General features: G+C 42.4%; 1 protein-coding gene across 3 annotated transcripts in view; it reads left to right on the top strand.

The window, feature by feature from the left end:
- Window positions 1–703: 703 nt before the first annotated feature.
- arhgap35a (Rho GTPase activating protein 35a) overlaps window positions 704–15,692 on the top strand; it is a 112,853-nt gene continuing 97,864 nt past the window's right edge. For 2 of the 3 annotated variants that reach the window (XM_069909291.1, XM_069909293.1), the window contains exon 1: window positions 704–870. The gene's annotated coding sequence lies outside the window, so the exon portion shown is untranslated. Of the gene's footprint in view, window positions 871–4,434; window positions 4,714–15,692 lie in introns of those variants that run through there. The other variant, XM_069909292.1, reaches the window with a different exon arrangement.

Below are 15,692 nucleotides of genomic sequence, written 5' to 3' on the forward strand. Positions count from 1 at the left end.
TGGGGGGGACGGGCCTGTGAGGGGGAGGGGGGGGGGGGGACGGGCCCTGTGAGGGGGAGGGGGGGGGGACGGGCCCTGTGAGGGGGAGGGGGGGGGGGGACGGGCCCTGTGAGGGGGAGGGGGGGGGGGACGGGGCCCTGTGAGGGGGAGGGGGGGGGGACGGGCCCTGTGAGGGGGAGGGGGGGGGGACGGGCCCTGTGAGGGGGAGGGGGGGGGGACGGGCCCTGTGAGGGGGAGGGGGGGGGGGACGGGCCCTGTGAGGGGGAGGGGGGGGGGGACGGGCCCTGTGAGGGGGGAGGGGGGGGGGGACGGGCCCTGTGAGGGGGAGGGGGGGGGGACGGGCCCTGTGAGGGGGAGGGGGGGGGGACGGGCCCTGTGAGGGGGAGGGGGGGGGGGACGGGCCCTGTGAGGGGGAGGGGGGGGGGGACGGGCCCTGTGAGGGGGAGGGGGGGGGGACGGGCCCTGTGAGGGGGAGGGGGGGGGGGACGGGCCCTGTGAGGGGGAGGGGGGGGGGACGGGCCCTGTGAGGGGGAGGGGGGGGGGACGGGCCCTTGTGAGGGGGAGGGGGGGGGGACGGGCCCTGTGAGGGGGAGGGGGGGGGGACGGGCCCTGTGAGGGGGAGGGAGATGGGCCCTTTGAGAGAGAGGTGGGGGGGGGAAACAAGTCGGGCCCTGTGATGGAGGGAGGGGGGGGGAAGGAGAGGGTAGTGGGCAAGGGAGCAGAGAAAGGGAGAAAAATCCTCTTTGCTTTAATCCCCCCCTCCCCTCTGCCCTATGATTGAAGAAGAAAACAAGATGTCTGCTAGCCACTCATTTAAAATTCCCCAGGAAAGAGAATATAATACCATGTTTGTCTCTCTGCAAAGAAAAGGTAGGTAGAATTTCCTCCCCCCCCCCCTTGTTTTTTTTTGGTGAGCCTTTATTTGTATTCCAAGCTGGTTTCTCTTTGTATATTTGTGGTTAACTTGAGAGGCCAACATTAATTTCAAGGCTGTGTGATTATTTTCTGGGGTGTTTTTGCTTTGTGCTTGGCCAAGAACGGTGGGGGTGGGGGGTTATTTTTTTATTGGGGGGGGGTGGAATTCTGTGTCAGTGAGCCATGTGTTGGAGGAGTGATTTCAACTCTCCAGCCCCTGGAGAGGGTGATTTTAAAAAAAAACCCACCCAATTCATGCAAAGTTTGGATATTTTCGTGTTTGGGGGGTGATCTTTGTCGCAAGGATTTCAACCTTTGTTTATCAATTGCAGTTTTCTTGCCAAAGTAAAAGGTTTTTTACTTTGTGCTTGGGCATTAACAACTTGGTAAAATGAACATTGTGCAAAATGCGTCATTGATGTGAAGGTTCGAGGAAATGTGATTTAAATAAAATCTACGATCTGTTGACTTAAAAAAAACCATTTGTTTTCCTTCTCAACCATGCCTCCTCTAACTCTAAACGTAGTTCTGTCACAGATTTGGGACTATATCTAATGAAGATGGTGCATACTGTACTTGTCTACAAACTCTGCCTGACCCCCCTCCTCCACCCCTTTGACAATATACGGCATATGTCTTGACATGTTTGATACCCGTTGCATTTAACACATGGCTCCGAGGGCTCTTCCAAAAGCTTGATTTTCGAGTTTATTACATCAGTGCAGTCTCATGGGACAGTGTGGGGCAAAAGTTGGGAGTAGGGGACTTGTCTGTATCCATGTGCTACAGATGCAAAGTGTGATGAAGGAGGAGGATACTTTAGAATGCATTAATAGATCAAGAGGTCAAGGTGATATCATAATGAGTCTTGCTCCAGTTATGTTCATGTGCCTATATTTCCCAACCCCCTTCAGCATCTGTCATCTTTTTCTGATGATCGTTATGCTTTTGTACTAACCATTAGTCATGATTTTAGATCACTCTCAGTCACAAAGTCCCTCAGTTTTGAACACTTCAAAAAATGTTTTCTCTTTGTACAAGAAAATGGCAAATATCACTTTTCTTCCATGTCGAATGCCAGCATCAAAATCTGCAAATGATAGCAAAATAACTATATAGGCCCTGGCTCTGATTAGTGGTATGTGCTGGATTAGCTATCCTTGGCTATAACTGCAGTTGTCCTTCGTCTTTGCAGTGGCAGGGAGAGAACTGCAGGCAGTGTTTCCAGTTTTTCCACTCCTGACTGGAATCGAGTGAAACGTTTGTCTCTTGTTTGTAGATTTGATGAAAACAGGCCCAAGTGAATGAACTTCAAGAATTAAGAATGACTCAGTTGTTCACAGCTGTGCATGGATGAATTGAAATGTTTAATGTAAGGTGGAAAATTAACTTTCAGAATGGGAAAGGATTTTTTTTGGTGGCTGGTCATTACTGCAATTTTTAACATTTTGGTTTGTCAAATAATTAAAAAAAAATAGGCAGATACACAGTCTCTCGCTTTCAGGAGGTCCTGTTCGATTCTGAGAGTCTAGATAATTTGTACTAACGTGAGCATTTATTCATGCGGATGTAAAGATGTGTTGGTTTATTTTCAGATGATAGTCTGACGTGGGTTTTTAAACTTTTTCTAAATTTAATCATTGATTATGTTAAGGAATTTCAATCCGTGGATGAATGAAATAAATAATGTTTGATTCTAGCCCACTGTTGTAGCATGCATAATTATCTTGGGTGATTGCTTGATCTTTATCTTGTAATAGGAGGATCTGCGAACTGAAAGATGGGATATTGGCAATGAGTAAGGAAAGGGGGTGAGGTGCAAGAATCAGGGCCTGTTACCCCATGTTCTTGTGCTCAGTATGTCTGTCGTGGAGGTTATCTGTGACTGAGCCTTTTGGCATAGTCTCGTGGTCTAGTGAGAAAGTAACAACCTGAGTCTCAACGTGGACAAAATGAAGGAGATGATCATGGACTTCAGAAGAACCAGGAACGACCACCCTCCATTGCATTATCCATAGCTCTGTAGCGAAGAAAGCAGAGTTCATTTAACTAGTGACCTATTGTGGAGACACAATATCTCACTTGTCAGGAAGGTGCAACGGCGATTGCACTTCCTGAGAAGACCGAAACGGGCAAGGCCACATCAACCTTCTGCGGAGCGTCCTGGCCGGCAGCATCACAGTATGGTACGGTGAGAAATGGATTGGAGGTCAATCCATAGGATCATGACAGAATTTATGACAGTAAACTTTTCTTGATAATATTAACCCTGAGCTTTGATTAGATCCAGAAATAAAAGCTTTTACCAACTTCTCCTCCAACCTTGACTTAATTTTTCTCCAAGAATATTATTGATTCTGAACACTCCAGTCTAAGTCTCCAATGGCAGTTCAGCAAACAAGTCAAGTTTATTGTCATGTGTTAGCAGAAGTACAGCCTGTTCTCCGGTCCTCAGTGCAAAATGCGTAGACACACAACAGACCTCACATACAGTCAAACAATACATATACAGGACAGGTATTTCTATATACAAATAAATATTGTTTTGTGAATATGAGAGTCTCGGACAGTGACTGTGAGCCGTTCCTTGGGTCGTTCAGCGATCTCACTGCCCGTGGGAAGAAGCTGTTCCTCAGCCTGGTGGGGCTGGCTCTGATCCTCTTCCATCTCTTTCCTGACAGGAGCAGCTGAAAAGTTGCTGTCTGTGGGGTGGAAGGAATCCACAATGATTTTGTGCAACCTCTTCAGATCATGTCAAGGATGTGGGGGGGGGCGGGGGAGGTTGTTGGGAGAGAGACTCCATTGGTCCTGTGGAGTGACTGCGATCCATTTCTCTGCAGCAACTGTGATACAGCCAGCCAGGATGCTCTCAATAGAGCTTCTGTAGAAAGTGACGTAATGGTGGCCTTGCCTGCTTCAGTCTAGCCATGGAGTGACTAATCACGTGCAACAAGTTGATAAAGATGCATTTCATTGTGATATTGGAATTTAAAGTGAAAAACATCGATGTCCACAAATTTTTATACGCGTTTCAGGATTAAATGGGCAACCTTCTTTGAAATCTCAATCTCGGGCTTTTGTATAATGGAAAAATAGTATATAATGAAAATAGGTGTATCTTTGGATTGTGAGTGAATTCTTTAAGGGTTATGGGGATAAGGCTGGAAAGGGGTACTGATGGTAGTGATCAGCTATGATCTGTAAAATGGCGGTGCTGGCTCGACGGGCCGAAGGGCCTACTCCAGCTCCTATTGTCTATTGAAGTTCAGACTGATTATCTACAAAATGGCATGCAGATATACAACACTTTGTTTTGCTAATATTGGAACCTGATTTATTTTGGTGGCAAATTTTGAATTTGTATTTGATGGATATATAAAATGTAGAACAGTCTTTGACTGACTGTGTGTTCTTGACAGGTGCTTTAATAATGCTGTGACCATTCATGCTTTTATAATGCAGCTTATGTTTAAAGGTGATTGGAAACAAAAATGAGCCAAGCATAGGGAATATTGGGCGACAGGATCAAAAGATTAGCTGGATGTTAAAGAGCATCTTAAGTGACAATAGATGGGTGGAATGGTTTTCGTGGAGAATTCTAGAATTAGAGCTGTTGGCAGCTGAGGGCATGGTTACCTGAGTAATGTAGTGATTTAAATCTCGGGGGACTTGATTGGTGGAATTTTTGTGGGTTTTAGACTTGAAGAGATTAGTGATGGGATCTGAAAACTAAAAATGAGAATATTAAAATCTTGGTTGCCAGTGTAGGCCAGCAAGGATGAGTGAATGGTACCTGCCGTAAGTTACAATATAGCCAGCAACATTTTGAGTTAAATGTCCAGGTAGTCCTCCACTTCTGACCTTTGCACTAACTGCTCGCTACACTATACTTGCCACCCCATGTACATGAACACTACAGCATAGAAATGGATCCTTTGGCCATCTTGACCATGCTAGACTATTTATTCCATCTACTTGAACCAAAGCTGTCCAAACCATTCCTATTCGTGTACTGATCCAATCTTCTCTTAAATGTCAAAATCGTACCTGCATACATCACCTCTGCTGGCAGCTTGTTCCACACTCATTACTCTCAGTAAGGTCATTCCCCTTAAACCTTTCCCCCTTAACTCTTGTTCTTGTCTCACCCAAACCCAAAAGGTCTGCTTGAATTTATCCGATCTATACCCCTTATAATTTTGTATACCTCAATCAAATTTCCCCTCATTCTTTGACGTTCCAGGAAATAATGTCCTAACTTATTCAACCTTTCCCCATAAACTCAGTTCTTCAAGTTCCAGCAACATCCTTGTCACTTTTTTCCTGCACACTTTCGGTCTTATTGCGTTGAACAGGAAAGTCTCGGGCAATCCACCAAAGTGCTGGAGAAACTTAGCAGGTCAAGCTTTAGTTGGAGTGCAAGGGTCTTATTGATATCTTTCCTGTACGGTGGTGACAAAAACTGCATATAATACTCCAAATTTGGCCTCCCCAATGTCTTGTATGACTTCAACACAACATCCCCTGCACTTAATACTTTGATGTATGAAGGCCTGTCTGACTGTGGGAAGAAGCTGTTCCTCAACCTGAAGTCCCCTGTCCCTGAAATCATTCAGGAAATCTCTATTGCACTCAGTTTTTATGTAGAGTCTTGGGGAATATCATAATCCACTTGGAGCACAACCACAGTATTGCCAAGTTTCATCGCTTTTAGACTTTGTTGGTCTTTTGTAAAGCCCCAACATACTGTTTGCTTTTCTTTAGTACTTAGTTTCTTGTCCTGCTCTAACGATTAAAGTACAGGTACGTAATCTTTCATCCGAAATTCTGAAAATTGAAACCTCCGAAAGCTGAACATTATTTTCTTCCATGGAAGGCTGTGTTTGGTGTCAAACGTGACCCACCCCCATTCAGCGCCGAGTTTCTGCTCCTCCCAGTCAGATGTGCCTTTGCTATTCACGGACTTTGAAGAGTGAAAGCGTCAAAAAGAGCTGCAGAGTCCCCCTAGGGTAACAGAGAGAAGTGGAGAAAGAAATGTCTTGTTATCTACAAGCGTAGAAAGTAAGAGTTATCGCAGAAGCTTAATCGTGCCGTATGTACGACGTCTCACTGAAGATCATGGTGTCGGAACTACCACCATATATGACTTAGACGCAGAAAGAGGTTGTTGAAGTTATACAGTGATGACCAGAAGCGAACGAAAACCAGCCCCCCATCCAGCGCTGCTGCAAACCCCCCCCCCCAAGTCCAGAGACACTTCTAGTTGGAGTGTGTCTTGGTGTAAATGTGAAATCAGTACGATTATTTCACCTACTGCCGTTAACTATTATTCTATAATCCAAAAAGTGTCCGGGCCCAAGGGTTTCAGATAAAAGTTTATGTACCTGTACTATAGATTAGATTTTGCACCTATTTAAAAAAAATTGTACCTCTATTTTGCATTACTTCTGTGAAAATGAAAATGTTGGATTTCTCTGCATTAAATTTCACCTGTCATTGCTTTGTCAATTCTACAAGTCTATTTGTGTTTTCTTGAAACCTATTACTGACCTCACCTTTCAGTACACCTCCATTCTGCAAATTTGAAATGTCACCCAATGGACCCATCATTAAAATGTATAAAGAAAATCAATAATCCTCGAGCTGATCCTTGGGGATCTCCACTCTCCATTTCATTCCATTCTGAAAAACATTTTCATTAATGCTCTTGTTTGCTATTTCTTGGCTGATCATCTAATCATCCCGGCCAAAGTTCCTTTTCATTCCAATCTTAATGACAAGGCTATATAATGTTGTACTTCATCAAATACATTTTAAAAAAAGTCATTATATACCTTCTCAATCACCTATCCCTCATCAATCATCCACGTTACTTGATCAAACATTTCCATTAGAATTAGTACATCTAACAAATCCACATTGGCTTTTGTTAATACACATGTCCAAGAAACTGAATTCTGTCCTTGACTATTATTTTCTTGACCAGTCACTCTCTCGAAAGAGCTTTCCAGCACTCCAATGGTGTCGTGAAGATAGCATGTCAGTGCCTCTACTTCCTCAGTAGTTTGCATAGATTTGGAATGACATTGGAAACCCTGACAGATTTCTACAGATGTGTGGTGGAAAGTGTGCTGATTGTGTATGGGGACACGAGTACCCTAGGCATAAAGCCCTACAAAATGTAGTGAACACAGCCCAGGAGGTCACTGGTAAAAGCCCTCCGTACCATCGAGAACATCTACAGGGAACACTGCCACCAGAGAGCAGCAGCAATCGTCAAGGATCCACATCACCCAGCACACGCTCGCCCTGTTGTACTTCCATCAGGAAAGAGGTATATGTGCCACAAGACTCGCACCACCAGGTACAGGAATAGATGCTACCCCTCTACCATCAGATTTCTCAACAACAAACTCATTCAGGGACTCATTGAAGGAGTTTCTTGCGCTTTATTGATTTTTCTTCTCTCTATACTGCACATTGTTTACATTTTTATTTGTTTACATGTATATATAACATGTATATGTTAGTGAGGTGGAGAAGGATAAATGACTGCATGTATAGACAGAAATCAAAGGTTTCTGTCTATACAGTTTTTTTTTTGCACTAATAATAAATGGTAATTCTTCCTTGCCCGCAGGAGAAAGGATCTTGGGGTTGTATGTGATGTCATGTATATGCTCTGACAATAAATCTGAAAATTTGCCCACTGAGGTTATTATGGCTGGTTTGTAATTGCACTTTTTATTTGAGTAAAGAGCTTGACCAAGAAGAGTGGGAGTTCGACTGAGTGGAGATTGTATTAGGATAAGAAATAAAATTAGAATAAGATTTGCTCGTAGTGTATCACAAATTTCTGGAGCTCTGCTTCATTGCCAATAAGGAGGAATTTTCTAAAGTTTTTCCTGCAATTGGCAAAATCAGGTTTTTTTTTGCCATCCCCAGCAGCTAAATTACCAGCATATTAGGGCAGAGAGTCATACGGTTTTTTTACACAGCCGCTGCGTTCCAGAAAATTATTCCCAATTTCCCAGAACACAGTCTATGTAAAAAGAATCAGAACAGGAATATGGACTCATTCCTGTTCCAACATTTTTACCTCCTCGACCTCTAGTTATTTTCACGGATCATCTGCAGTCTAAACTGAACTGGTGATCAGTGAACAATGGGCTAATGAATAGGCTTAAATACCGCACTTCATGTATTCTGTTTGAACTTGAGATGTGATACAGATATTTGGAGTTTTGGTCGTTCCACTCCCGGAAGGTAGGGAGACACTTCAGAACGGAAGAATTGCACAAGTTCTATGTAATTAAAAAAAAAACTAAATCCAAAAGGAGCTGTAGTGTTAGATAGAGAGGAGGAGTGGGAGTGAGCGATGTTTATCAGGGAAGCCATCGATATCCTTGACTAATTCATCTGTGAGGTGCATCCAGCTGCAGCTCCTAGTAAACTAAGTTAAGGAATTGGAGCTGGAGTTGGATGAACTCCGGAACATTCGTGATGCAGAGGGGAGGGTGATTGATAGGAGTTACAGGGTCATTATTCCATCTAAGAAATAGGAGGAAGGTAGATGGGTAATGGTCAGGAGAGGGAAAGGGAACAGACAGGCAGTGCAAGGCACCCTTGAAGGCATTACCCTAAATAATAAGTATACCATTTTGGATACTGTTGAGGGGGGAATGACCGACCAGCACAAGCCATTGTTATCAGGTCTCTGGAACGGAATCCGGTCCCTGTGGCTAAGAAGGTAAGGGAGGAGAAGAGGTTTGCTGTAGTGATGGGAGATTCCATAGTTAGGGGGACAGGTAAGAGGTTCTATGGAGGATATTGAGCATCCTAAATGTTATGTTGCCTCCCTGGTGCCATGGTTTGAGATATCTCAGATAGAGTTCATGGCATTCTCAGGATGAAGGGTGAGCAGTTAGAGTCATTGTCCATATAGGGACCAGTGACCTGAGTAGGAAGGGTGAGGAGCTTCTGAAAGGAGAGTTCAGAGAGTTGGGAGGAAGATTGAAGGAGAGGATCTCCACGGTAGTGATCTCCGGATTGCTACCCATGCCATGTGCCAGTGAGGTTAAAAATGGGAGGATAACGCAGCTCAACACATGGCTTCAGGTTTCTAGATCGTTGGGCTCTCGTCCAGGGAAGGTGGGACCTGTTCTGACCGTAAGGTTTGTATCTGACAGGAGGGGGACCAATATTCCTTGCAGGCAGGTTTGCTAATGCTGCTCCAGTGGGTTTAAACTAGATTAGCAGGAAGAGGGAAATCAGAGCGTTAGATAGTGAGGTGGAGAAGGATAAATGACTGCATGTATAGACAGAAATCAAAGGTTTGTACATGAGAGAAATGTTCTCGGGTGTATTTATTTCAATGCAAGGAGTATTGTTGGAAAGGCAGACTTACTTGGGGCGTGGATTGGCATGTGGGATTATAACATTATTGCTATTAGTGAGACTTGGTTGCAGGACTGGCAGCTCATTGTTCTGGGGTTCTTTTGTTTCAGATGTGATAGAGGGGGAGGAGTGGCATTGATCATCAGGGAAAATATCATAGGTGTACTTAGATAGAACTTGCCTTTTTATAGAGCTGCCCTAAAAAGACTGGAACCACTCTGGGAAACGCAGAGTGGTTTCAGCTGCATGGGGGATTATGGGTAACGAAGACATTCATTGATCAGCCTTCCAGCTCTTCTGCCTGGCACTTCTCCTCCAGCTCTTCGCTCCCTTCTGCATCCATCGGAGTCCCTGGCTCTACTTCTCCGTCTCCACTCCTTAGCATCTGTCATCCTTCCTCCTGGGCTGTAGAGCTCAGCACCTTGGTCCCTTCACCTTCTGGCCCTGGTGGCTTGATGGGTTCTGACTCTCCTTACCCCGGCTGGGCCTTCGGCTCCTCACTGTCCTCCTGCTCCTCAGTTTCGATGGCCTTGATGAAGGAGCGAGGGGCAGAGGGGGAAATGAGAAGAGGACATTTCTGGGTGGCAGGTGGGAGCCCTAACACCAGCACCAATCACTGTGGAAGGCCTGGTGGTGGCTCCTGTGTCAAAGGCTGACGGCATAATCGTGTCGTTATCAACCTGCCCCTCGCCAGTTGCTTGCAGCAGCAGTACATTTATGATGCGTGGCGAAGTGCACCACTCCACTGGCGACACTAGGTTGAAGAGGGATTGGAGTTAACGCCCTGTAGCCGCTCACGGAACATTTATGATGGCAAGTTCTGCATACAAGGGCAGAATCTTCGCCTTTGCGGTCACGTTTTTTCACTCTAGAAGGGTTTTAAAATTGGAGGAGTTGCACAGGGATCTGGAACAAATGGGAAAATGGGCCAGAAAATGGCAGATGGAATTCAATGCTGACCAGTGTGAGGTGTTGCATTTTAGTAGGACGTGTACCGTAAATGGCAGGGCACTGAGGAGTGCGGAGGATCGAAGGGATCTGGGAATTCAGATATATAATTCCCTGAAAGTGGCGTCACAGGTAGACAAGGTTGTGAAGAAAGCTTTTGGCATCTTGGCCTTCATAAATCAAAGTATGTTATGGTGAGGCCGTGGGGTAAGACATTGGTGAGGCCATATTTGGAGTATTGTGCACAGTTCTGGTTGCCAAACTACAGGAAGGATGTCAATAAGATTTGAAAGAGTGTAGAGAAGATTGACTAGGATGTTGCAGAGTCTTCCAGAGTTGAGTTACAGGGAAAGATTAAACAGGTGAGGACTTTATTCCTTGGAGTGTAGAAGAATGAGGTGATATTTGATAGCAGTTTATAAAATTGAGAGAGGTATAAATAGAGTAAATGTGAGTAGGCTTTTCCCACTTAGATTAGGAGAGATAAATACAAGTGGATATAGTTTTAAGGGGAAAGGTTTACAGGGAACATTAGGGGGAACTTTTTAACTCCGAGATTGGGAGTGTGGAATGAGCTTCCATCTGATGTCGTAAATGAGGGCTCACTCTCATTTTAAAAATGGATAGATAAATGGATGGGAGAGGTCTGGAGGGTTATGGAACAGGTGCAGGTCTAGCTGAATGATGTTTCGGCACAGACTAGAAGTGCCGAATGGTATTTTTTCTGTGCTGTAGTGTTCTTTGGTTCGAAGAGTATAACATTGGAAAACAAGTCTTATGAGGCAAGGTTAGCAGAGCTAAGACTTTTCTCTTTGGAGCGAAGAAGGATGTGAGGAGACTAGAGGTGTTCAAGATTCTGAGAGGCATAGATAAGGCAGACAGCCAGTGCCTTTATCCTAGGGTGGGCACACACCCTAGTGAAGAGAAGAAAGTTTAGAGGCGTCATCAGGGTTTTTAGAGTTTTTGGTGCCTGGAATGCATTGCCAGGGCTGGTGCTAGAAGCTGAAGCTTAAGGGGCATTTAAGAGAATCCAAGGCACTTCACTTGTAAATCTGCAGGGGTCATCTGGTGCTCCTGTTGTGGCTTTCTCTACATCGGAGAGACTGGGCACTGACTGGGAGATTGCTTTATTGAGCACCTCAGCTCTGTCCGCCACAATTGCGCTACCCATTTCAATTCCCTGTCCCATTACCTTGCTGACATACCTGTCCATAGTCTCAGTCACTGTCAGACTGAGAACATGAGCAAATTGGAGGAACAACACCTGTCTTCTGTCTGGGTGCCCTCCAACCGGATGGAATTAGCATTGACTTCTCTTGGTTTCTGTTTAAACTCCCCCTTCCGCCTTACCCAGCAATTCTCACCTCTTCGGTTATATCCATCTGTCATTCTTCAGTCTTTATTCTGACAACTTCCTGTTCTTTGCTAATACCTTGAAGGGCTTGGGTTGAAACGTTAGCAATATATCTTTACCTCCTGTGGATGCTGCGAGACCAGCTGAGTTCCTCCAGCATTTACTGTGTGTTTTTGCACCCTTCTGATGCTGAGCTTAAATTGGCATCGGCACCTGAGCTCATGAAAGTTTACAGGTCTCTAATGGTATTTGTGATCCATTGGTTAGCATGGATTTAAGATATTTGAAGTTTGGGGTTGACTGATGCCTTCTACTTTGAGAGACTCAGCTTGAGTTTTTTGTCCGAATGTTGAGCAAGGTATCAAGAATTTTAGTCTTCTAACACATCAGATTTTTTTTTTTTGGACCCAAATTTAAAATATTTATTTCCGGTTATATTGTGCTAAATTGGTAATGATTGAATAACAGCTGTTTTTAGTTAAAACTAAAGAAGTTGCGGGGCTTCTAGCTTTAAAATTGTGCATGGGTATTAATGGAATATTTTTTATTGACAGTTGATTTCGGGTTTTACTTTTCCTCTCTTCACATTAGTGATGGACACCTAATTGGAAAAGCCTTCAAGAGTAATGTTCCCATCTGCTGCTTTTGTCCTGGTCATTGATGTCATGGTTCTGGGAGATGTGTTCTTAATAGAAGAGGATTTGCAGTACGTTTTGTAAATGCAGCCACAGTTCGAGGGAGTAAATGCTCAGGGTGGGTTGGTGAGGTCTCAGTTAAGTTAGCTGATTTGTTGCAGATGCTGTTTGAGCTTGAGAACAGATTGAGAATATTCCACCACACCTGGTGTAATTTTAGTGGCAAGGCTTATACAGTGCAATAAATGATTCATTTGCTGCAGAATACCTAGTCGGTGATCTGCTTTTGTAGCCACAGAATTTGTTTTGGTTCAATGTGATTTCTTTTTTTTTTTTATTTAATTTTTTATTTTTCACACCATAAATCACAATAGCCATGCTATACACTTTTTCTTTTCCACACATTTACAGTGACTTTTTCTCCCTCCCCCCTCCCTCCTCCCAAGCCACCCCCCCACACCCCCCTTCTCATCCATTTTAGGTATACAATCTAGGTTGCATTAATTCAGTTAGACAATGTTGTCATTCAACAAAAATACACCAGAAATTCTACTGAGTCCATTCTTTTCTTTTCTTCTCCTTCCATCAACTTAGGTAATGTTTGTTCCCGGTAGGTTTTCGCTATTGTATTTAATGTAAGGCTCCCATACTTGTTCGAATATTTCAATATTATTTCTTAAACTATATGTTATTTTTTCTAATGGAATACATTTATTCATTTCTATATACCATTGTTGTATTTTCAAATTATCTTCCAATTTCCAGGTTGACATAATACATTTTTTTGCTACAGCTAGGGCTATCTTGACAAATCTTTTTTGTGCATCTTCCAAGTCAATTCCAAATTCTTTATTTTTTATGTTACTTAGGAGAAAGATCTCTGGATTCTTTGGTATATTGTTTTCTGTTATTTTATTTAATATCTGATTGAGATCATCCCAAAATTTTTCTACTCTCTCACATGTCCAGATTGCATGAATTGTTGTTCCCCTTTCTTTTTTACATCGAAAACATCTATCAGATACTGTTGGGTCCCATTTATTTAACTTTTGCGGTGTAATGTATAGTCTGTGTAACCAATTATATTGTATCATACGCAGCCTCGTATTTATTGTATTTCTCATCGTTCCAGAGCATAACTTCTCCCATGTTTCCTTTTTTATCTTTATATTTAAATCTTGTTCCCATTTTTGTTTAGTTTTACCATTTGTTTCCTCATTCTCCTTTTCTTGCAGTTTAATATACATATTTTTTATAAATCTTTTGATTAACATTGTATCTGTAATCACATATTCAAGGTTACTTCCCTCTGGTAAACTCAAGTTGCTTCCTAATTTATCTTTCAAGTAGGATCTCAGTTGGTAATATGCCAGCGCTGTATCTCCAGTTATATTGTACTTATCTCTCATTTGTTCAAAGGATAAGAATCTACTTCCTGAAAAACAATTTTCTATTCTTTTAATCCCTTTTTTTTCCCATTTTCTAAAGGCAAGGTTGTCTATCGTAAAAGGGAGTAGCTTATTTTGCGTCAATATTAGTTTTGGTATTTGGTAATTTATTTTATTTCTTTCTACATGAATCTTCTTCCATATATTGAGGAGATGGTGTAATACTGGAGAAGTTCTATGTTGTACCAATTTTTCGTCCCATTTATATAATATGTGTTCAGGTATCTTTTCCCCTATTTTATCTAATTCTAGTCTCGTCCAGTCTGGTTTTTCCCTTGTTTGATAAAAATCTGATAGGTACCTTAATTATGCGGCTCTATAATAATTTTTGAAGTTTGGCAATTGTAAGCCTCCTTGTTTATACCATTCTGTTAATTTATCTAGTGCTATCCTCGGTTTCCCCCCTCTCCATAAAAATCTCCTTATTATTTTCTTTAACTCTTTGAAGAATTTTTCTGTCAGTTGTATTGGCAATGCCTGAAATAAGTATAGTATCCTTGGAAAAATGTTCATTTTAATACAGTTTATCCTTCCTATCAGTGTTAGTGGTAGCTCTTTCCAATGCTCTAAATCGTCCTGTAATTTTTTCATTAGTGGATTGTAATTGAGTTTATATAATTGGCCTAGATTTTTGTTTATTTGCACACCTAGGTATCTTATTGCCTGCGTTTGCCATCTGAATGGGGATTCCTCCTTAAATTTTGAGAAATCCGCGTTATTCATAGGCATTGCTTCACTTTTATTTACGTTTATCTTGTATCCCGACACTTCTCCATATTCCTTCAATTTCTTATATAGTTCTTTTATTGATAGTTCTGGTTCTGTTAAGTACACTATCACATCATCCGCAAACAGACTGATTTTATATTCCCTGTCTTTTATTTTTATTCCTTTTATATTATTATCTCTTCTTATCGATTCTGCTAGTGGTTCTATAGCTAGCGCAAACAATAATGGTGATAGTGGGCATCCCTGCCGCGTTGACCTGCTTAAGTTAAATTGCTTTGATACATGTCCATTTACTGTCACTTTCGCTAACGGTCCCTCATATAATGCTTTAATCCAATTAATAAACTTCTCCGGTAAACTGAATTTTTGCAATACTTTGAACAAGTAATTCCATTCTACTCTGTCGAAGGTCTTCTCTGCGTCTAAAGCAACTGCTACTGCCGGTGCTTTATTTCCTTCTACTGCATGAATTAAGTTGGTTCAATGTGATTTCTGATCACGAATGATCCTTGTTTGGGAGTTCCTGCAAAGTTGATATAGAATGACAAAGACCACATTGGAGTTGATCGTCCTCTGGCACTTTTGTGGCATAAATGACACTTTCCAGTTCTCAACATGTTGTCTCACTCTTGCTCTATACCAGAATGAATGACCTCATTTTCTGGATTGCCAGGGGAATAGAACATTGTTTTATGCATCGTGGTACAGTAAAATTCCAAAAATCCGGATGCCAGAAATCCAGGCCACCTGAGAATCTGGACTTCTCAAACTTTAATTTTGCGGGCTATTGTGTCCGTGCATGTGGTAATTAACAAATAAATATTTATTTGTTTTTTTAATGCTTTATATGAAAAAATGCTTTGTTAATAATCTCACTATTTACCTGTTCCTTTCTCTATTTTCTCCTTAAATTTGAATTTTAAAAGAACTACCCCAGAATCTGGAAAATCCAGACTGACCCAATCCTGAACAGACTGAATTTTGGGATTTTTACTGTATCTTAAGATGGTAGGTTATTGATGAAGCCTTGCTCTGGCCTTGAATACTATCTTGAGGAACTCCAGTAATGATCTCCTAGGACTAGAATGATTGAACTCCCATTTCATCTTGCTGTATTTAAAATTCAACTTCAGCCATTGAATTGGTTTCCCGATTAACCCATGGGTTTTTTTCTCGTGGTGTTTGGACATCACATTTAGTCAAATAATTCATTGCAATAAAAGACAGTCATGCTCCCTTTTTCTGAAATTCATCTCTATGATAGTC

Source organism: Narcine bancroftii, chromosome 13, assembly GCF_036971445.1.
Source record: "Narcine bancroftii isolate sNarBan1 chromosome 13, sNarBan1.hap1, whole genome shotgun sequence".
Lineage (NCBI taxonomy): Eukaryota > Metazoa > Chordata > Chondrichthyes > Torpediniformes > Narcinidae > Narcine > Narcine bancroftii.